This window comes from Pleurodeles waltl, chromosome 9 (assembly GCF_031143425.1).
Source record: "Pleurodeles waltl isolate 20211129_DDA chromosome 9, aPleWal1.hap1.20221129, whole genome shotgun sequence".
Classification (NCBI taxonomy): Eukaryota; Metazoa; Chordata; class Amphibia; order Caudata; family Salamandridae; genus Pleurodeles; species Pleurodeles waltl.
In genome coordinates, this window is record NC_090448.1 from 235,482,632 (window position 1) to 235,506,890 (window position 24,259).

Below are 24,259 nucleotides of genomic sequence, written 5' to 3' on the forward strand. Positions count from 1 at the left end.
ACGGGCCTGGCACATCTGATCAGCCTGGGCAGACGGCAACAGTGAGTCTCACTGTGTCCAAACCAACACCTTCCACTCCAGCTGCAACAACATCTCAGCCTACACCAGTCCCCAAAACCTGTATACCTAGCACAGATAGTCCAATCTTGTGCCCCCAGTCCTGGATCCTCAAATGCAAATCACCAGGCCTGACACAGAGGTACCATACCCCAGTTGGAGAGGGCACCATGGGTCAAGGGCATAGGCTTGTGGGGTTATGGCCCGAGGGAGGGATACTGTGGGTCAGCAGAATGAGGCCACTGGGGCCACTCATACCCAGGACACCATCAGCCAAGTCTTGAGTGTGTATCAAGAGTGCCAGGGTGTGATGGGCCAGGTACTTACCAAATTCTGGGAAATGAAGCAGCTGCAGAGGGACATGTACCCACAGATGAAGGCCCATAACTCCAAGATGGGCTCAATATTAGGGGTGCTGATGGACATCCACACAACCCTGAGCAGTGCTTTTCTGCCACCATCTGCCTCTTCCTGCGGTGCAACTACATGAAACCCATCTATATCTGTGGCAGCCATGGGAAGGGAGGCCCTGCCAGAGGAAGAAACACCTTCAAACAGCCCTGCTTCTACAGCAGTGGAACCCCTCCACCCTCGCAAGCAAGAACGTCCATGTTAAAATCCAGGAGGTGTGAATTGCAAGACATATACCACTGCCAGCAAGAAACCTCAACCTTAATTTCCTCCATTGTGTTTCACTCATTCACTCTGTGGACTAACTCTGGACACTTTTCCATTTCACAAGTCACAAACCCATTGTCTGTTGGAGTAAATTTCACATTTAGCAATGTAGATATGTAACACCATGTGAAATATACAATGACAAAGCAAGCTACTTGTATGAACATGGAGAGGTTGCATGTACACAATGTTTAACTCAGGATCACAACCATAAATACAAGTGCCTTGTCTTATAACATTTTTATTACATTGTTCCAATCATAGGCTGGCAAGATGTCAGAAACATAGCAAAACATACATGACTCAATTACACTGTGTAAATGATCTCATTTACAGGTACATACTCAGGAACATGGAAGGAGGGTAAATATCAGACATTTTCATGTAGAATAGGCAGAAATGAAATTGGTCAAGGTCATCAGCTGGAGCCATGTTGCTTACCTCACAAAAGGAATCCTACATCATTTAAAGCAAGACTCAAACAGAAGGCAGTACAACAGTATCTGATCACAGGGTCACTGCAATCCAGCGCTTCTGCATCTAGTGGAATGTCACAAACAAATGTTAGTGATGTCTCACAAGCACTTTGGCCTACAATGATGAAACTCATCAACATCTAAATACAGTTCATACAAAATGAGTGGTTAGCTAATGTGAAGGGAAACTAACATGATTTGGGCCTACAACTACATATTGTCTGGACACATAATGCATTATGTCCACCGCACAACAAGGAACAAGTCCAATGGCATCTCCTTAACTTCTATTATATCACTGTGCAAGGTTGTACACTGAACAGGTTTTACACAACCAAAGTCTGTGACATGTATTCCAGGAGCAATCCATGTCCACTTCGTATGCCTCAACAACATCACACACCTGCTAATGTCACAACTCTGAAATGTCCAAATGAAGATGCCATGGTGAAGGTACCTAAAAAATACCAAAACATAGAGATTAGCTATGAAAACATACATATAATGCAATTCACATTGCAAACTGGAGAACACAGTCCCTGACAAAAATCTGACCTAAACAAAGCTACATTAACAAAATGAGCATGTCTTGAAACCTTCCTCACCAAACAGCCTTTGCCATAATTTGCCAGCGCTTCAGCTTCATAACATTTTCAATAAACATACTCCTCACATCATAACAACAAGAGTTGATTGAATAGTCAAAGTCATGATATCTCATAACAATCTTACATTCATAAGAAGAAGCTGTCGATCAGATCTTGACGCAAGTCAGCTCCTTCCTCTTCACTACCATCATCATCATTTGGCATTTTAGGATCCTCACCCAGTGGTACTCTAGGCCTTCCATCCTTTGCAATATAAGGGATGTTCCATTGCAGGGTGATGTTATGGTGCATGCAGCAGGCCACAGTGATTTGACACACCTTTCCGGGTGAGTTGTAGAAGGCTCCTCTAGTCTTGTCCAGGAATTAAAATCTGGCCTTCAGGAGCCCAAAGTCTGTTCCACTGGCTGCCATGTTCTTCCACAGGCCTCATTGAAGCAGACTTTCCCTGGCATAGTTGGATTCCTCAACGGTGTTAACAACCAAGGACGGTTGGGATATGCTGAGTCTTCTGTTTTGTAATAAGACATAGGTGCTACAATGAGTCACACACTTTCTGATTATAGCACCTTACATTGCACACACAGTTAGGACAGATCTTACTTACCAACAAGCCAGACCCTCTCCGGTTGTAGTTGTGACATCAGCTAGGGTATGGTGATATTCCACAGTATGAAGGAATCATGGGCTGAACCTGAGAACCAGGCACAGTCGGTTGAAATATACAAGTCTGGCAAGCAGACAACTTGCACATTGATAGAATGGAAATGCTTCCTGTTTCGATAAACTTGATCAATAGCTTGTGGTGGTAGTAATGCAATATGGGTGCCATCAATGGCTCCAACCACATGTAGGAGGTGACCAAATCCATAGAAGTTAAACCTTTGCATTGGCTAAATCCTTACGTCTGGGGAACCTCACAGAGGTATCAATGTGTTTCATCATTGCTGTGTGCACGTCTTGCAATACACCATTGAATATAGGTTGCGAAATACTACCAGATATAGCCATTGTATATTGAAAGGATCCTGTGGCCAGAAAATGCAACACTGACATAAGTCTCGTAATTGGTAGAATACATGTAGGATTAGTGTTTTGAGGTATGAGATCAGGCGCCAACTGACAACATAAATCCTGTACTGTTTGCCTATTCTGAAGAAACCTCTTTATAACATCCCTTTCTTCCATGGTCGGTAGGTCTGGAAATGGGTGGTACACTGGAGGTTGTCGTATTCTCTCACTCCCAGGTTACCTATGTGTGGAATCCAATAAATTGGAGCATTGGTCACAGTGTTCAGAGTAACATATATGATAAGTAAGCCAAAAGTCTTATGAGAAAACATTATTGGCTCAAAAAGCATTACACATATTTTACATAACGATTGTCCACTATCCAAAATCCACCTATAATCCCTATTGTGATCTACACGTGTCTACAACATATATGTGCACATTATACACCTAAATGTTTCCCATGAGCACCTAATTTTGTAAATTTTGTTTTGTTCTCCCAAAATACTGTCACCGGCGGTGTAAAGTGCTCCGCTGTTACATTGCGGTTTTTTGCCCAGTAATGCACTACACTGATGGGTGTATAAAAGATATTACAGATCAATGGAGTAATACGTATGTAAATATGTTTTAACACCCTTGCAGTGGTGGTGACGCATTTAACAGTCACAAATATTGTGGTGACAAACGCTAAAATGGCGGATGCCTGACCTCGCATATTAGACGTTTAGAAGCTGCTGCTGTCTTTGGAAGTTGACTGCACAGTGGGCAGATTCATCCACAGTGGACACAGCCATAGGCTAACGATGTTGATGGTTGCAGGCCAATGTCTGTGCCCATCTACGCTTATTACCACGTGTGATATGCATGTATGCTGCGGTTTGGATTAGGGGTTAGGAGGTTGAGGGAGTGGAAGTGTCAGGTGTGGGTGGGTGTGTTTTTGGTGCCTCTGTCTTTGAGTCTGAAGTATCATGTTTGTGTTTTGTAGGTGTCTGTTTTGTGGGTGAGTGTGGGTGTTTGTCCTTTTTTTGTGGTGTGTGATGTGGACATTCTGGGTATGCTGGGTGTTGTGGATGGGTTCGGTGATGCAAGTGTAGTGTCTGGAGAATGCTGGGTGTGGTGGATGGGTCTGTGGGTATGGGTGTTGTGCCTGGGGGAATGCCAGGGGAGGTGGATGTGTCTGTAGTCCAAAAGGACCTCTTCCACACTCCAAACCATCCCTTCCACGTCCAAATCATACCCTGTGAAACTTGATCCCCCATAACTAAACCCACTCATAGCCCACAGAAAACCAAAACCCCTCCCAAAACCAAGGGCACCCCTCCCAAATACAGGACCACCCCTGCCATAACTAAGGGTATCCTTCCCAAAGTCAGGCCCATCACTCCAAAAACCAAACCCACCCATCCCAAAAATGACCCCACCCCTCACAAATTACATCAGTGAGGTGGCTGGGCTGCCCACTAGATGCCCCTTCCTGGGGAGGTTCCCATGGCAGTGTCATGTAAGGCACGTTTAGTGGCACAGCAGTGTGCTGGGCCACAAATTGTAATCTTGGACTGGCTATTGGCCTTTACTTTACTGCATGTGTTAATTGTTCAAAATAAAACAAAGTTACTAGTTTTATTACACATTAGTCCTGCCATTACTTTTCTACCATTTTGATGTTCATCGATACTTTGGAATGTATGACTACAGTTGTGTTAGTTTCACCCTGATTGATGATCCATTTGATGTGGTTGGTATTATCTGACCTTGGAACCAGTGCTGGAGTCACCCATGACAACGATAAATGTTCAATGGATGGATATGTGATATGTAATCCAACTGGGGTTGACATTGCATTAGGTGGTATTTCATATGGTAAGTATTTCATCTTGGCTTGGCTAATGTCAACATCATTTGGGGTGCATTTCTCCTTATGAGGTAGGTAAGTTATGTGTTTAATGTGTGCAAGCTAGAAATGTGTTTATTCACACAAGGAGGGTGTTTAATTGTCATAGCTTTGTATACATTTTAATGGACATGTGTCTATTTTCGTGTGTGTATCTTACACCTACTTTATCTAAATGTGTAACAAATGCTATTACTGCTGTGTTTGCTTTCATGACTTGTACTTACACAATTCCACATCTGCATGGCACTTGGTTACGCTGTTGGTTGTCCCTGATATACTTTAAGCCACAGGTCCTATGCAAATAGAGGTTTTGAGACATTTTCAAAGTGGATTGTGGCCCAGGGCACAAACCTTCCAGGGGTCCCTCTGGTAGAGACTAACCTAATCTGCAGAGAGCCTTTACATTGTGACCTTTGAATGTTTATCACACTGATTATTTTGAATCCCATTTACTTAACATTACCTTGAAATGTGGGTGATATGTGAGAGTCCATTACGAATATTTAGCAGAGAAAGTGTGTTTCATTTGAATGACACATCCATGTAGATGTGTCTTTTATATCACAACAGGACCTAGCATTTGAGCTATGTGAGGTTGTCACTTAGATAAATAGGTGTGATATTGACAAGAAGGTGCTGTTATGTGATACAATTTAATGCACACAGCACAATCCCTGATTATAAGATGCGCACACATATCAACTTTTGTAGTGTGCCTGTGCAGTGTCAGTTTGAAACTGCCAGGGTGGAGGGCAACGGAAGCCAGGCTGGCGGTGCTTCCAGGGCTATTCTGACCGCGGCGGCAAAGCCGCGGTCAGAAAAGGGGAGACGGCGGTTTCCCGCCGGTCTTCCCCTGGCCCAGGGAATCCTCCATCGCGGCGCTGCATGCAGCGCCGCCATGGGGATTCCGACCCCCTTCCCGCCAGCCTGTTCCTGGCGGTAAAACCCGCCAGGAACAGGATGGCGGGAACGGGTGTCGTGGGCCCCTGGGGGCCCCTGCAGTGCCCATGCCTAACAGGGCCCCACCATGATTTTCACTGTCTGCTATGCCATTCGGAGCCGGCTTCCTCGTTGCAGGGGCTTTCCCGCTGGGCTGGCGGGCGATCTTCTGGAGATCGCCCGCCGGCCCAGCGGGAAAGTCAAAATGACCCCCGTGGTCATTTGACCGCGGTGTGGTCTTTGGGCGGTTTCCGCCGGACTCAGAATGAGCCCCATAGTCTCTCAATGACCTTGTTATTTCCTTGATCCTTTCGCTTGGTCCTCTTACCACAGTTTTGTTGCCACTACACTCCTCTTTTACTTTTCCACCCACAATTTGTATTTCAGTCAACCCCTTCTTCCTCAACCATTCACTCTTTTCCACATCAGTACACCTTTCCATCCTTATATTCCACCAGTTGCCATCCGATAACTTTACACAACTTCCCTTGACATCTGTCACACATCTGGGTTCTGACAATTTAGATTCACCCTTCCTTGCAATATTCCCTGTGCTTACTCGCACACACGCTCCCTTTTCATACACCTTTTGCTTCTTCTTAATTTTTTCGTTGTCTTGATTCATATTGTTGTTGATACTTTCTCACCCTTTCACCAGTCTCCATGTGATTGATCTCACACTTTTTTTCATTAACCATTCATGCTGGTACCTCCACAGTACACGGTACTCTTCCCTTCAAAAGCAAAAACGGTGTTTCCCCAGTCACACTATGTGGAGTGGTTCTGTAACTCCATAACATGTCTCTAACCTGATTCCTCCAAGAGGAGTTGTTGAACATAGCTAATTGAATGTTTTCCCCCAACACTCGATTAAATCGTTCAGTCATTCTGTTACCCCTCGGATGATACACGGGTGTCTTACTATGTTTAATTCCCCACTTCTTGAGAAAATCTTCAAATTCAATAGACGTGAATTGCGGACCATTGTCACTCACTATTACCCCAGGACATCCCTCCCTTCTAAATATCTCTTCACAGAATGTTATCACATTACATGTTCTCACTTCTCTCATAAAAGCCACTTCCGGCCATTTCGAATAATAATCCATCATGACTATGGCAAACCTGTCTGACCAACCCAGACACTCGAATGGACCACATACATCAATTGCCACTTTCTCCCATGCTTTCCCTGGTAACTCCAATGATTTAATGGATGAGTCTTGCAAAACATGTTATTTATCACTACATGTGCACACAAAACATTCCCTCACATATCTTTCAATCTGTTTGTCCATTCCTGGCCACCAAAAATCAGCTCAAATCTTCCTTTTCATGACAGACATGCCGCCATGACCTTCATGCATCAATTTCAGCACTCTTTCTCTTAAACTTTCGCATACTACCAGTTTGTCACCCCTTCTCACTACACAATCCAGGATTGACAATTCTTCCCATACATACTTGAATACATCTAGTTCAGCATCCAAACTCCTTCATTTCACCACCGGTAATTCCTTCATTGACTTTTCTAACACAGTATCTGATTGTACAGCAGTCTTCCACTCATCCCTACCTATGGCTCCCCACATATCTGATGAATCTGCCACCATCCACTCATCTTCTTCACATTTTTCTTCATCGTCCACTGACAATCTTGACATGCAATCGGCATTTATATTTTTTATTCCTGGCACATATTTCATTTGAAATGTATACTCCTGAAGTCAATATATCCACTTGGCAATTCTAGGTGAAGGCTTGCTGGCCCCTTTAGTGGTGAAAATATCTATTAATGGTTTGTGATCTGTACGAAGTTCAAATTCTGTACCTCAAACATATGTGCGAAAATTTTGTACACTCCACCAGCATGCCAACGCTTCCTTTTCAATATTTGAATACGTCAGTTCAGCTCCTCTCAATGTACGCGACACAAAAGCTACCACTCTCTCTCTGCCTTCATGCTGTTGCAACAATACCGCTCCCAATCCATAATTACTTGCATCTGCCACTATCACAGTCTTATCTTCTAGATCGTACGGTTTCAGTGTGATAGCTTTTCTTATTGAATTCTTAACCAAATCAAACACTTCTTGACACTCCTTGGACAACTTAAAATAGCAACCTTTTTTCATTAATTCTCTCAGCACATGCTCCTTGTCTGCAAAATGATCTACAAACTTTGTATAATATTCTGCCAAGCCGAGAAATGATCTTAGTAGTTCCTTATTTTGAGGAGAGGAAGCCTTCGCTATTGCATCCATTAATTTTAACTTCGGTTTTATATCCTCTTGGGTCAAAGTATGCCCTAAGTACTCCACCTCTCCAACACAAAATTTACACGTCTTCCTGCTGATGGTAAGTCCTGCTTTTTCCAATCTTTCCAGTACTTCCTTCAATACCTCATTATGTGCTTGTTTGCTTTCTCCCCATACTAATACATCATCTTGGAAGACTATTGTGTTGTTCATGTTATTCAAAATCTTTTGCATCACTCTCTGAAATACTGCAGAAGCAGAAGCTAGACCAAAAGGCATTCTCACACATTGAAACACTCCTTTGGCTGTGATGAACGAAGTTAAGTGCCAGGAGTTTTTTGATAGACGCACCTGATGATAAGGATTAGATAAATCCAATGTTGAAAAATATTTTCCCTTTCTAACTCTAGCTAACATTTTGTTTATTCTTGGTAACGGGTGTCGGTCAACCAATATACTTTCATTTAAGTCCCTCAAATCAATGCATATCCAAATTTGCTTCTTTTGCTTCTTCTTAATTTTGTCGTTGTGTCTTGATTCATATTGTTGTTGATACTTTCATCCCATCGGGTTGTTTTCGCTATAACAACAGGATTTAACCATTCAGATACGTCTATGGGTTCAATTACACCTTCTCTACATAACCTTTGAAGTTCCTCTTTCAGTTTATATCTCAGTGCCAGTGGCACCATTCATGCTTTGTGCACTTTTGGCACAACATCTTATTTTAAAAAGATTTGATGTTCAAAGCCCTTGAGACAACCCGGTTTTTCATTAAACAACTCAGGAAACTTCGTCACCCATTTTTCTTCACTATTCAATTTTGTCAACAACACTTGTTCCGGATGATTTGGGTTCAATATGATCCCCAATGCACATTGCTCTTTCCATCCAAGTAACAACCTTCCTTGTTGCACTACATATACTTTTCCACATGTCTTTCTGTTTTTAAATGCAAGTTCTGCTTCAAAGTACCCTAAAATTGGAAGTCTTCCACCACAATATCCCTCCGGCTCCACATCCGTAGGTTTAAGCTTATTATTCTTTAAACCTTCCCGTACTCACTTGTCTAGCAAGGTAAACGGTGAACATGAGTCTGCCCACATATGTAATTGTTCTCCATTCATTTCAATAACGCATTTGGGTGGATTGTATTCATCACATTTCACACCATGTTGGGCACAAATCAATGTGCTTTCTTCCTCAACTGCCAAAACTTCCAGTTCATCATCTTCGCTCGTACTAATATCCCTTGTTTTACTCTCTACCCCTTTCTTTTTTACTATATTCACAGACTTCCTGAATTTACTCTCATCTGACATTCTGCATACTCTTGCGAAATGTCCTATTTACCTGCATTTAAAACATCTTGTATTAATAGCTAGACAGTTTTTTGCTTCTGCCAGATGTTTGTTACTGCTATATCTGAAGCACTCTTTCTTCTTTCCAAATCCTTCTTCAAATCTTTTCCTCCTTCTAGTTTCTTCTTCAAATTTGTTTGCACCTTTCTTGGTGAATTTTACTTAATTCACTATGTTCTGTCCTTTACTCCCAGAGTCCGTGTTATTCAACTCCTTGACATACTCAGATGTATTCTCTATATGTTTAGCTACTTCAATTGTCTTGTCCAAAGTGGGGTTTCTCAAGCCTAGTAATTTCTCTTGTATTTTTTGTGTCCCTTACTCTGTTTATGAACTGATCACGAATAATTTCATCGTTCAGAGCCTTAAATTTGCATGTTATGGCCAACCTACGTAATCCATTTACATATTGAGCTATTGTTTCTCCTTGTTTTTGAACACATGAAAATAATTTGTGTAGTTCTACCACAATGTTTATCTTTTTTCCATAGTTTTCTTCTAATGCTTTATAGCATTTTCATATACTTCTTCTTCTTGATCCAAATCTCCACCCCTTCATTTATATTATGTATTGGCAAAGTTTTTAAAACTTTTCTTCCTTCCACTCCAAGACAATGTTTTAGAATGGCCAACTTTCTTTTTTCCACATACATCTCCCCTCCTACGGCATTCAAGTAAGTGACGAAAGCATCCTTCCAATCCTCTCATACCATACATGGTTCCTCTAGAGCTTGTAAATAAATTGGAGGTGGTGTCATTAAATGCGTTGCCATTGCCATTGCATTTACTGAGTGCTTGCTGACCTAAACAGTTCAGTTTATTATTATATTTGTATTTTTTTTTTATTATGTGTTTGTTGTGCATATTATACTATAGCAGTGCGCATCAGCAATGAATTCCATGGCGCTTCAATTTCCAATGCGCTTTAACTGTGGCTGTGCGCATCAGCGATTATAAATAGTGTCCTCGTTGTTAAGATACGTTGTTGCTAATGCGCGTTAAATCACAGCTGTGCGCATCAGCGATTGATCTTCAAACAGTGACACATTACCAGGATACGCTGTTACTGGCAATGTACTTCCATGCGTCATCACGCATACGTGCACTTCCTTTCATGCGCGTGTGTATTTCCTTCATGTGCGCACGGCTGTCGTTTGGAAGCCGCATCTCATTTATAGCGTAAGTTATTGTAAAACAAATTTCCACTGATTGTACAGTTTTGTTCGTCGTCACGCTTGTTTCCTTGTTTCCTGTGCCGCTCCTTTGTTACATCAGTAAACTCTTGATCCAGGGTTCGGATAAAATCCCAAGGTCGCCTTCCTTGCTCCCACTCGTCGCCACTGTTAAGTCCGAATTGGTGATTCTTATGACATTGATAAGACTGTAAACTTAGTTCTTTTTAGTGGCTTTATTCGCAATACGTCGCGACTCCTGACCCAGCTGTCCTCCTCACCAACCGCTCGCCTCCTCCTTCTGGAATCCCCAGCATTCCAGAAGTCACGGCTTAGTAGCTGGGAGACAGCAGGGTTCCAGAGTAGAATAACAATCAACATATAAGAATACAACAAGAAGCAGTGCCCTTTGATGCACTGCATGGTGGGGTTCACATCAATTTTTTAGTGTGGAAGCAGATCCCAAAGCTAAAAGTCATCGCAAGCAGCGCAACATGCCTATTTCTGACTGCTACCCGAACACTGCAGAATCTCGCAGAGTTTTCATACAACTCTGCCAAATTCCATGGACTGAGACTCCATCCACACCTAACTCCGTCATTTGTATGGTGCCACACCCCCATACAAATGAGGGAATGCCCACATATTCACCAGTTCTATTGTATTACAGAAGGGGCCGCAAAGGCATCTGCAACCCCTTCTACAATACTACAGTGTCCGGAGGGTGCAAAAAACAGGTGCACACATCCATTGAGCCCCAGGGGCATCTTATGTAATAGCCCTTGGTCTTTGTTTGCATCATATAGCATATTTTCACTGTTCAATGGAGAATAAATGTAGCTACCAGTCATTATAATCGGTATTATCACATGCACTGTTCTTTGCAAATGCATTTATACCCAATTTCAAAGAAACCGAATCACTATGAATGAAACTATATGAAACAAAGCTGTGTGTTCAGCAGCGTTTCTCCCCACCTATATCCAGTCCTAAATGCCTGTGATACATTTTCTACTTCCATAATATACAGCGTCAAGCTGTGGTCGTGGTTCATCACACTATTTGTCATTTTGAGAGAGGCATTTCTCCTTGTGTCGAATGGACAGTCTCAGAATAGAAGAAATAACCTCTACATCATGTGTTAATGTTCCATTGTCATAGAGTAATGTCAAATATTTGCTAACAGGATGTAAAGGATAATAATGCAAAACTCTAACATTGAACTTGATGCTCAGTCAAATTTAAATAAACCTCAAAGGGAAGTTTATAAATCACCTATTGTATCACCAACACAACCAGCCTTAAGGTTGAAATCCTTCCTAGAGAAGGAAATAAAAATAGGATATCTCATCTTATGAAGCTAATGTCATGTTATTTACAGGCTTGCACTGGTGTACATTACACCTATTTGAGTTATTGGACTGTTCGCAGAACTTTCCAATGCAAACAACGGATAGTTATGCCTTAGAGAAGTAATGGAGAACCATGACTAAGGTCTATTGTCCTATAGTACATGCCCATGTTCAAATCCTTGTATAAAATACACCTTTGTAGAGTTAAGAAATATGAAAATATTTTCTTTTAACTTTTGGCCTTTCTTTTCTTATAATTTCAAAATTCCTATGGCACTGTGTCAAAAATTGACACACGTGTATTGAATAACTTCAAATTAGCCTCAAAGGCATACTGTAAGACCTATAAGAAGATTAATGTATATTAAGCATGCTTTCAAGATTAAGGTAGTAATGGATTTCCTTGCATGGGTGGCCCACAAAAATTGTTTAGCATTTCATCCTATTTCTATGCATAGTAATTTACATCTTCTACACATAACAAAGCAACCAATCTAAGATGCACAAAATGTATTAATTTCAATATGATTTTCTATAACAAAAACTATCCTGTATGATAATACATACGTAAAATGCATAGTCAAAATGGACACACTGGTTCAGTCAATAAGCAAAGAGGGTTTAAAAACTGAACAAATATCGCTACACATAGGTTCCCTCATTGTCACCCACTGCCTTGGCAAGAGAATAGCAGCAGCAACACACTGACATATTTGTTGTGCCTTGATAGTTTTTTGACAGAACTCTTTCAGCTCCGAATAGACTCCGTAGCAGTGTGACTTAGTTGTTAGAGTGGAATGCAATGAAAGCTTGGTTTAGAATTTTCACTTCACAGTTACACACAGAATAAAGATGTGTAATATTCAGCTCCATGTGGTTGTACTCATTGGCAGGAACCCAAGCTGGGGATGATACTACAACTGGCGATGAGGTAGGAAACAAGTAACCCATGCTCTCCCTCACAGTTTTCTGTGGTCAAAGTAAACTGCTCATGTGTGCCACATGTGTCGCTGTTGAAGTACAGAATTGATGTCATGCATCAAAGTGCAGCCCCAGCCACTGTGAAGCAGGTGAAGACAACAAAGACGAATCTACATGTCATTGGCTGAGAACCTGCTGGTCAGGCCATACATAAAGGTACCATGCTGCCACGCAAGATAATATTGTACATTATACAGAGCGCTATGGCAAAGGGCGGTTACATACAGATACTGACAAAAAGTGTTAAAAGAAATTGCTGTAGTAAAAATATCAGCAAAATATATAGAAGTGCTGGTTGCTAGAAAAGTAGGAAGGAAGCATACTGTTATTACACTTACCAGAGTCTTGATAAGTGCAGCATTACGACCTCAGCGCCGGGCAGAAAGACCAAAGAAGAAGTATGGGGTTGTGCTTACTGAGCTGTTAAATACCTTAAGCGGAATACCACCAAAGATGCCAGGTGGTGGCTCAGAACAACTCGAGAGGTCTCCAAAAGTGGAAGGGCTCAGATGGAGACCAAGAAGAAGGTCATAGTCCCAAATACTGTCCACGATGACCCGGATGCCGATCCATCACAAGACCTCAGCGATGATGCAGGTCCCAGTGGATAGCAGACAGCATCTGAAAGGCCTCCATCTTCAACGTCAGCCACTCCCATAAGTAGTTACCATAATGCCACCTTTCTGAAACCACCACCACTTTTTAATATCACAAAAAAGCAAAATATTGGTGATCGATGGACTGCTTGGATAGAAACATTTGATGATTTCATTGATGCACTTGAAGAAACTCACACCATCAAGGCCAAGAAACAACATCATTTGAGGCAATCTGACACTGAACAAAGTTGATTAACATCTAAATCATTGTCAGACAGTTCTTCCACCTCAATATCAAGTGAAAGTGAAGAAGATGGTTGTACCATGTTGATGTTTACCTCAAGAAAAAGTGTGCATGTTGGACTGGCTGCAGGTGAAGAAAAATGTCATCAAAGAAAAGTCAACAAGCCAAAGCACCGAAAATCATACAAACACTGTCCAAAGATTACATTAAGAGTAAATGGTAGTTTGATACCTTTCATTATAGCCAGTGGTGGATCAATAAACATAATGCCTGAAGAGAAGTATAATGAATTATCTCCATTACCACGGCTCACGCAATAGAAAACCAAAGTGTACACAGGGGCTGGATCGATTCCCATGAAGAGTCATGGTTCAATTGTATCAACAATGGAACACAAGAAAATGAAGGTGCAAACACCCATCCATGTGCTTCAAGGTACAACGTCAAGTACCTGTCTACTCTATTTAATCGTAGCCGCTGATATGGGACCGATTTCCGTGAATTACAACATGAATCCTCATCACGAAATAGTAAGTCAATTACCTTAATTGTTTCATGGATTAGGAAAGTTTTAGACTATGAAAGTAAAGCTGCATAATAATGAGGATGTCTGTCCTGTTGCACAGAGACATAGATTAATTGCCTTTCACTTTCAAGAACTTGTTGAAAAAGAACTTGAATCATTACAAAATCATTACATTATTATGCGTTCCAGTGGTCCAATGCAATGGGTTTCTCCCATAGTAGTAGTGCCCAAAAAGGACAGGGAAGGAGCTGTACGCATATGCGTTGACATGCATCAGACAAACAACGCAATTGAACAAGAACAACATCAAGGTCCATATATTGCTGACATAATAACACAATTAAATGCTGCCAATATCGTCTCTCACCTTGATTTAAATAAAGTTTATCATGAGTTGGAAATTGAAGAAAATTGCAGGTACGTTACAACTTTTTCTACACATGGTCTGTTTCGATGCAAAAGACTTCCTTTTGGTGTGTCATCGGCTGCAGAACTTTTCCAAGACATAATTTGACTTATCATACAGACTGCTGTGAATGCGTTCAGCTATAGCGATGACATGCTAGTTTTCAGAGCTACACAGAAGGCGCACAATAGAGCTCTCTCACAATTATGTCATTTACCTGCTGATGCTGGTGTGACTTTGAGTGCACATAAGTGTGAGTTTCACAAGACAATGCTAAAATTCTTTGCCCATGTCTTTTCTGATGGGAGTATGACACCACGTCCCGTGAAAGTGCAAGCACTGTCAAATGCTGATCCCCCAAGATGTTTCTAAGATACATTCATTTCTTGGCATGGCCAGTTACTGCTCATGACATATATGAAACCTTGCCACTGTAAGTGCTCCATTACGAGCGTTGACAATGAAAAATTATTCATCTAAATTGTCACCAGAATGTGAGAGAAGTTTCAAGTGAATCAAACATGCCATTGACAATGCTGTTGAAATGGCATACTTCAATCCAAAGCTTCATACAGAGGCTGTTGTTTATACTAGCCCAATCACATTAGGCACAATTCTTGCACAGAACAGTAGACACTCAAATGCTCAAAGGCCTATTGTGGGTTTTGCTAGGAGAAGTTTGTCCCAAACAGAACATGCTTACTCATAACCTGAGAAAGAAAGTTTCGCCGTGGTTTGGGCTCGTGAACATTTCCATGTATTCCTGTACATAAAGCCTTTTCTGCTGGTAACTGATCATGAAGCTTTACTGACCACCGTTGGCAATCCAAAAGCCAAAATACCTCCTTGTATTGTACAATTGGGAGCATGATTGCAAGAGTACAATTATACCATTATGCATCATCCAAGGAAGGCTCAAAACCCTGCTGACTACTTTACCAGGGTGCCTATACAATGTCAAGGTACTAAATCCAAGCAAGCTGAAGCCTGCATTAATTTCATTATAAAATCAAATACGCCAGCTGCTATCTAGTTAGCTTAGATCATTACTGCCACAAGCCATGATAGTGACATGCTGAAGTTAAAGGACATAATTGCACATCAGTCCTGGAAACAACACACTCAACCTCTCACCAATGATAGTGTGTATCAAAAATACAGGAATGGCAAAGAGGAACTGTCCATAACTCAGGATGGAGTTGTACTGCGAGGGTTGAAAATCCTTGATTCCAGAGAGTGTGCAACAAAAGTAACTGAAGTGGCTCATGAAGGACATCATGGTATTGTTGCCACAAAAACAGCTCTCTGAGACTGAGGGCCTGATTTATTCTTTTTTAGCGCCACATTTGTGCAATTTTTTTACGTAAAAGCAGTGAAAACCTACAAAATGTAATTATATTTTGTAAGTTTGCACCACTTTTGCAGCAGAAAATGATGCAAAAGCAGCGCTAAAAAAGTATAAATCAGGCCCTGAGTTTGGTTTCCATATTTAGATGAAAGGGTTGAAAAAGAACTCAAGGTCTGTCATCTATGCAACTGCCTTTTTACAAATTTTACACAAAATACTCTGAACATGTCAGAACTCCCCAAGCATGCAGGGGAGAGACTAACTTTGACTTTTACGGTCCGCTAAACAATGGACATCACCTGATGGTGATTGTGGACGAATATTCACCTTTTCCTGCTGTTACTTCTAGACTATCTTTAAAAATCTGTGACACTGAAGATGACAGCTCCCAGCTTCCAGTAACCAGATCGGGATGACTAATCAAAGCGCCTAGAATGTTGAATGAAGAGATACAGTTGCATATGCTTATATATGGAGAAGTGTGGCAGACCCTGATGCAGAGATCTGGCCCGGGACCAGGGTTCAATTCCCTCCTTGGCGGGTCTTGGGCTCAATTCCCTTGGACCAGATAATTCTCACCTCGGTGCCTAATCTAATTAATGGGTCCCACTCTGCAACTCTGGGCAATAGCTTGCTTCATCTCCAGGACGGCGCTTGGATGCCTGGCTTCACCCTGGGGGTTGCCCAGGAGTGGGTGCCTCACAGGGAAAAGCCAGGAGGGGTTCCACAGCGGTGTGCGTAAACTGCCTTGAGACCCTAACGGGTGAGTAGTGCACTATACAAGTGCGAAGTTTACATTTATATGTATAAAGATTGTGTAAAAAAAAAATTTTTGTTTAACAGAGGGGGAGATGTGGTTTCTTGTGAGTTTTATAACAGAACACTTTTGCCTCCGAATGGACTCCATAACAGTGTGACGTAGTTGTTAGAGCGGAATGCAATGAAAGCTTGGTTTATAATGTTAAGTTCACAGTTACATGCAGAAGAATAAAGACGTGTAATATTCAGCTCCGTGTGTGGCATAGTCATTGGTGGGTACCCAGGCTACGGATGACATAACACACTCCATGCAGTATTAAAAAACATAAAAGGCATGACTGGTTATGAGATTTGTAACCTAAGTGGTTTCATTATCTGCTTCTTAACTCACAATTTAAAAGAGATATGAAAACTGAGGATATAATCATCTTTGACATGGTGGCTCAGATAAGCTTCATAAATAGATGAATACATGAAGAAATAGTCATAAAATAGATCAATTTACTTGCATTTATCATTTAGCCACTTGTCATCTCATTTACCTACAACGTAGACGTGGAACAGTTGTTTTCCTGTAAAACAGGTATTTATTAACAAATGTGCAACGCTAGAAACTCAAGGCACTGGTTATTTTTCCAAAGCCCTGATCAAGTGTCTCCGACCTTAGAAGGAGAAACACGTAAAATCGATTTCCCTTGCATGAACTGATTCACAGTATGGTCTAAATAAGTGACCATTGTTTAAAATAATGAATTACAGCTTACCTTGAGATCAACAATACCAGAACCACCAAATACTGAATACTAATGTGGTCATAATTCAACAGCATCAATTTAATCTCTAAAGTGAAAACTAATGAAGTTCTCATCAGAATGTGACAAGCTATGAAAAGTAGGAAATAAATGATTCCAACAGTCCTGAAACAGACCAAGTAGACTATGTACCCGAAACGAATCAACAAGGCAGCATCCCTTGTGTGCTTGACAGTAGATATTTGTCATTCAACAAAATCCTCTGTAGAAGCCCCACAATCAAAGATGTTCTTAAGAGAACAACAAAACAAAATGCATGCATCTTTTTGTTAACGAGGTACACAGAAATGGCACCAAATAGTCAGGAAATATCTCAATCAACCTAGAAATCCTCATGCAAACAAGGTGGTTTCTTCATAATTATCTGCCATAAAACTAAGCCATGCTTGCTTTCAGTGAACTGAAAAAATCTAGGAAAGGAATTCTCAAAGCAGAAGGGGTGTATGAAGAATGTAGGTGAAAAGGAAATAAATTCAAAGCTAGATCTAGTCAACTTCAGCCTTAGAGGCTACGGAGTCTTACAGAAGCACCAGACATGCATGAGGCAGCTTGAATGGACTACTGTCCAATTTGCCTGTATTTGTTGGCCGAATCTCTCTCCTCCCCATCTGAATCTACAACTACATCAAAAATCCACTTTCCTTTCTAATTGCACAGGCGCCCTGGCTCTACAGAACCATAACTGGATAGTCTAATATGACAAATTGAATAAAAGATATATATTTATCGGAAGGGAAATTTTGCAGTAAAGGAAAGATATCAAAATGGTAATCCTAATTTTGAGTATTTGTAGATCAGCCAGCAAAAGGAGTCACATATGTATAGAAGCCAACTTTCTTCTCCCCATTATCTGACCTTCATGCATCCACCTTCTGAAAAATGGGGAGATCTGTACACTTTATGGCGCCTTTATTAGCAGTTATAACTGGATATTTCATGTCCAACCTACAAGTGCTAACATTATGAAATTTTGATTTGTTCTCGTTTGTAAACACCCACTCAGTTACACGTGAGCCAGTGCTGGTCACATGTGCACAGGATTTCGCTCAACAGTCTACTGACACACTTTTTGGAACAGCTACACATGACAAATAATCTAGAACGTTTGGGCCCTATTCACAAAGGTGTATGTGGTTATAAATGTAAGATTATGACTGCATATAACTTTTTTATTCCTGATAGGAACTCACAAAGGAATTATTGATAGGCATAAACTCATCTACATATCTGCTATGAATGTGGAGTTGTCCACACCTGTAAACTCTGAGCCTGTGAAATAGGAGTGATTAGCCTTGAAGTTTGTAAATGACTGCAAACATATGCATTTGTGGTATTCACAAACTCCTCTCATTCTTATTTTCACTCTGGAAATGGTAGGATTTTTCCACCAGCCAAGGGATGACAGAAATCCCTCTCCAATAGTGGAATGAGGAATAGATTGCTCCAGATTTGGTAGGGTTCCAGAGAAAGTTTGTTCTCCATGGGGAAAAACATTTTTCTGCCAGAAAAGGAAGTGTGCATTTGTGCAAGAAATCGTATACTACTTGTGGAAAGTTTTCTGCTATTGCAGGTTTACAATCCTGGTGGGTATGTCACCTGACCTTCCTACGAGTATGCCTGGAAAGCTGCACCTTACACCAACTTTGCAAGTACACTTCTGTGAGCGCTTCTGAGTTTCTGAAAGTTAGAAAACTACATTACGATTGAGGCAGAGATGTCTTTGCGAAATGGGCCCAATGTTTGTGTGAAATATGAACATAAGTGAGTTCCATCATTTAAACACCAAACATACACCTCTATGAATCGTTCATAGCATATCCATTCGCATTGATCACCGCAAACATAACATTACAAAAAAAGAAAAACAATATATTCTATAGGGATGGGTAGAGCTTGGGGAGTTTCTGTTCATGGGATTCTGCTGCATTATATAAAAGCTTCCATGGAGTTCCGCCAACAGGCGGAAAACATCCATGTTGTGCTGCTTGTGCTCTAATTTAGTGCCAGTAGTGTGAGCAGCATTGAAACATCAGGGCGAACAGCACCATGTGGTGAGCAATAGCACATGGCCATTCAAGAAGATTTTGCTGCTGCTCAAATAGAAAATATTGAGCAACAGCAAATCTACTCCAGAAGCAACTGGCCCACCATGACTGGTCGCAACCACCCACGACGGTCCGTGCCCGCTCATGTTAGAAAACGGAGCTAGAGAATGTCAAATCTCACTTGCATTTCTGGAACCTCACAGGAGAAAAATCCTCCATTCTACGATTGGGAGAATTTGGCCCAAACTCCACGCTATAAGAGTAATGAGGTGTTGCCAAATTCCGCCAATTCCGTGGGCAGAATAAAACATTCCACCCACACAAAATCTTCCACATATCCATCTATCATTGCAATAAATCAATAAATTCAGGTTTCTTCAATTTTTCTTTCTGTTGTATAGCTTTTATTGGTGTTTAACATAACATTCAAAACTTTAATATTGTGATGTTCAATTCATACTACAAAACGTTGCAGAGAATGCCCCAACGTCCCCCACCCATGACTGCTCTCTATTTTGCATTAGAAAAAGACTCTAGACTCCAAATTGTGCGTTTCCACCTCAATTCCTACAATTTTTCTTATATAGATTACCCAGTGCTTGAGGAGAAAAGGAAGAAAGAAACTACTTTTGAAACCGTAACTGCTTTGATGCATTTCTCCACTTAGCTTCTGGCAGTGCATTTAGGGAACAGGCTTCTTTAGTCATACCACTGATATTTTTATGAGAGTGAAATTTACTGGTATGATGAAATTAGTGGAAAAATGTTCGACATCAGTTTCCTTAATGTGTGCCTTGCTTTGTATATCTGCTTTTTTTCAGATCCATGTTCCTGTTTTAAACGATTGGTATTTTTAGATATGCAATGTTGAACCCTTAAAATACCGTCTTGAGTTTCTGAGAGAGAACCTGACATGAAATGTTCATCATGATGAACTCTAGTATTAGAAGGTATTTAATTAGATGTTACATTGGCATGGATATTATTATCGAGTTCATTTCATTTGCCATCACAAGGAAGCCTCACAATTCAGAAAAAAACATAAACCCATGAAGTGGACCGACAAGTATTAAACAAGAAAGTGGAACTCACTGCAAGGCCAAGGTGGAATAATGTAAAATTCAATGGTGGAGCGTTTTCCGCTTCTGTACGAACATCGTAGAATGCAGCTTTGATTTTGATGTGGTGAAAATTCATATGCTCGAATTTTAAAGCATGTACTTCACATATATATTCTTTCATTCAAAATCGCTTGCTAATGCTCTGTAGTCGGCCCTAGAACTCTTCTCTCTGTGTAGGAGAATAAGCGTTGTACTGTAGTGTGTAAAATAGCTATATAAAATGCTGGTAGAATATTTCGAAAACAAGCTTGTCATTGCAGGATGTGGGAACTTCCTACAATTGTTCATATAATTGACTTCATGCCATCACCAGGACTTTACATCGTTAAACACAATTCGGAAATATTGCGAGTACGGTCAGAAACCCCGAGCTACTAAAACTGCAGATAGGCAATTTTTCTAAAAAATGATTATGCACATTTTGAGAGTGATACTCTCGTATCCTCCTCTATGACAATCGCACAAATACCACTTTGCTTGTCGTTGTCCCTGTGGAACTATTATCGAGATATTTGTTATTTCTTCTGAATCACCAGCTGGAGCGGTCAGTTCCAGAGTCGGGGCAAAGCTATCCATCTATGACGGAGAACACATCAACATAGTTAACTGACGAAACAATAGTTCTCCAGCCTGTTAAAAGCAGGTTAAGCACTTTCAGGTTAGGTCACGTGTAGACAGAAAAGAAAAACCTATGCAAGACCCAATCACAAAGAAGAGTATGATTATTTTATCACTGATACTTCCCTCACCATTGAAATATATATCAAGTGTTTGTGCAAAATGGCCACGGTGGACAGGGTATGTCATGTGACCACTATTCCATCCCACTATTCACTGAACACATTCAGACCTTTGGTCAGTTCCTGTGTCCAGTACCTCGGAACATATTGGATACTTGGTTATATGCTTATATGTGCTAAAATGTTTACTTGAGGTACATTATGCCTTCTGGGCCATCATAGGAACTAAACCACTCCCAGACGATGGCACTGTATTCCATAGTATTTAGAAGTATGTTGCCTTTGTCTACTGTTCACACAGGTACTTAATTAAGGGGTGATTAAAGGGCTGTCCGAAGGCATGGCCAAAAAGTACTTTAGGTGTAAATGATTTACACCGACTGACATTGTGGCAGTGTAACAGGGTTATCCAAAATACCCACGCAGCGTTAGGGCCGATAGAGAAGTGCAAGGGGGTACGGTGGAGAGTATCCCGTGCTTACGTCAGCACCTCAGCGACGAGAAACAGGAAGAAGAGGAGATGCGCGGGGAAGCGGAGAGAGAGACGGAGGTACGTGCCTGTATACAGGAGTCAGCGCCAACGTTGTTAAGGAGGACATGGGAAAGGGGAGGTGGGAAGAAAAGAGAGGGAGGAGGAGAAAAATCCCTTCTGTAAGTCCCAGTGAGAAGCAAGGGACACCCATAACTAGCTACATTCGCATAAACTAATGCATGCTGGTTATCCTTATTAATATGATGACATCATTTTGAATCACTCCTCACAATTGCACCATAAAGGAGCACCAAGCCTAGGCAAATCATCACAGAGTGTTCACATATAGCCACCACTCCTCACTTACCCTCTCTCTAATATGCAATAAAGAATAAAGATACCAAAAACGTACCTCCTGTCGTTCTGTCCTCTGTTTTTCCCTCACATTCTGGAATGGTGATCACGGGACCCTGAGCCACACCTAAAAGAGACAAACCAGAGAATATTAAAAGACAGACCAACAAGGGAGAGAAAAAAGGTGAAAATAGAAGAAAAAGAGAAAGAAAAGAGACCAGAAGAAGAAGCCCAAGAGACTAAAGAAAGGGGAAACAAAAAGAGAAATTATTAAGAGAAACACTTAAGGAGGGTAACAGTAAATAGAAATAAAGAAAAGTGCCATCTTAAAAACGAATATCAAGAGTCATCTGATTTTCTGAGGTCTCCTGAGGAGGGGATAAGGGGCTCCCTGAAGAACCCACCACATATTGGTGTCAGAAGTCAGATTTTATCCCTACCTGGAAAAGGGACTATGGAGGCAAAACCTTCTCTGGAAGACATGATCAATCAACTTGCTGAGGGTCGAAGGTATTTACAGATAGTCTGGGAAGAACAGATACAGGAAGCCAGAAATTATAGGGAGACATAGTAAAATGCTCTTAAAAGTCAGGCTACTATTATAGCAAACAATCAGCTGGTCCATGAGACAGCTATCCAAAAACTGACTGATACCATAGCCACCACACGGGTCCATCCAAATGTACCCAGTTCTGTATTACAGAAGTTTTAAGAAGGAGAAGACCCCAATGCCTTTTTTTACTAATTTTGAGAGGGTGGCTGCATCGGCAAACTGGCCACAAGATAGATGGACAATATGTGGCACCCCTATTGACAGGAACATTACAAGCCGCCTATCAAGCAGTAAACCCAGGGGGAACAACTCCGTATGGGGATATCAAGAAAGCTATTCTGGAACGAGTGGGGTTTGACACCAAGTATTATTGCACAAAGTTTCAAAAAACCAAATGGATACCAATGGAGGATCCCAGGGCTTTGTACTATAGGGTACAAGATTTGGGTCTAAAATGGTTGAGTCCTATGAGCCTGAACAGGGAAGAGGTGATACAGATAATCTTATTGGAACAGTTCTTAGAAGCCTTACCAATCCAGACATGCAATTAGATTAAACAACACCCGAATGTTACAACTACATCGGCCATAGATCTGGCATGTGCTTTCCACTGGGCTCCTGACTTTAAAGTAACCCCACTTAAAGGACAAGCTATGGTAGGCAAATCAGTTGATTCTTTTCCCAAACCCAGATTGTCGAAAAGTCCAGAGGATAGTCCTACCTCACGCTTTACAGAAAAGGAACCTAATCAAACCCCACAATGTTATAATTGTGCGGAGTGGGGTCATATTGCACGCAACTGACCCCACAGACTACCAAAACCCGAACCAATAGAAATAGGAAAAACTAGGGGCAGGGTACTATGTACATCCCAAAGCATGTCACAATACATAAAAGAGTTATTAGTGAATAATAAACCCATCAAGGTATTGGTTGACTCTGGGTGTAGTCAATCAGTGATTAAGGCTGAACTACTGACAAAGGAACAATGGCGACAGGGTGAATCAGTGTCCATTTGTTGTATCCATGGGGACATGAAACAATATCCAGTAGCGTAGGTCACTATAAAATGGAGAGGATGGGAAGAACCCTTGATAGTAGGTCTAATACCCCACTTAGTTGAGGATGTGATCATAGGAACTGAATATTACGATTTCCCTAAAATACTAGAAAGCATAAACGGAGATCATAGAACCGAGCCTCGGCTCAAGGATGCTCCTATTTCCCACATCACCATTAAACCGGGTACGGTAAAACCGAAATTGAGCAGACAAGACAAAAGAGAACAGAGGAAAATTTATCACATGACTGATAGACCCAATTCTCTTCCTTTGTTCCCTACAGAAAAGACCGTTTTATCGAGTCCACCACCCTTCAGAGTCAGTCAAACGAAAGACGCCATGCTGGACTTCTGCAGTTACAGAAACAACAGGGCAGGTGGGTCCTTTTTTCATTGTCCAAACGGCCTACTGTATAGGATTATCCAGTATGAG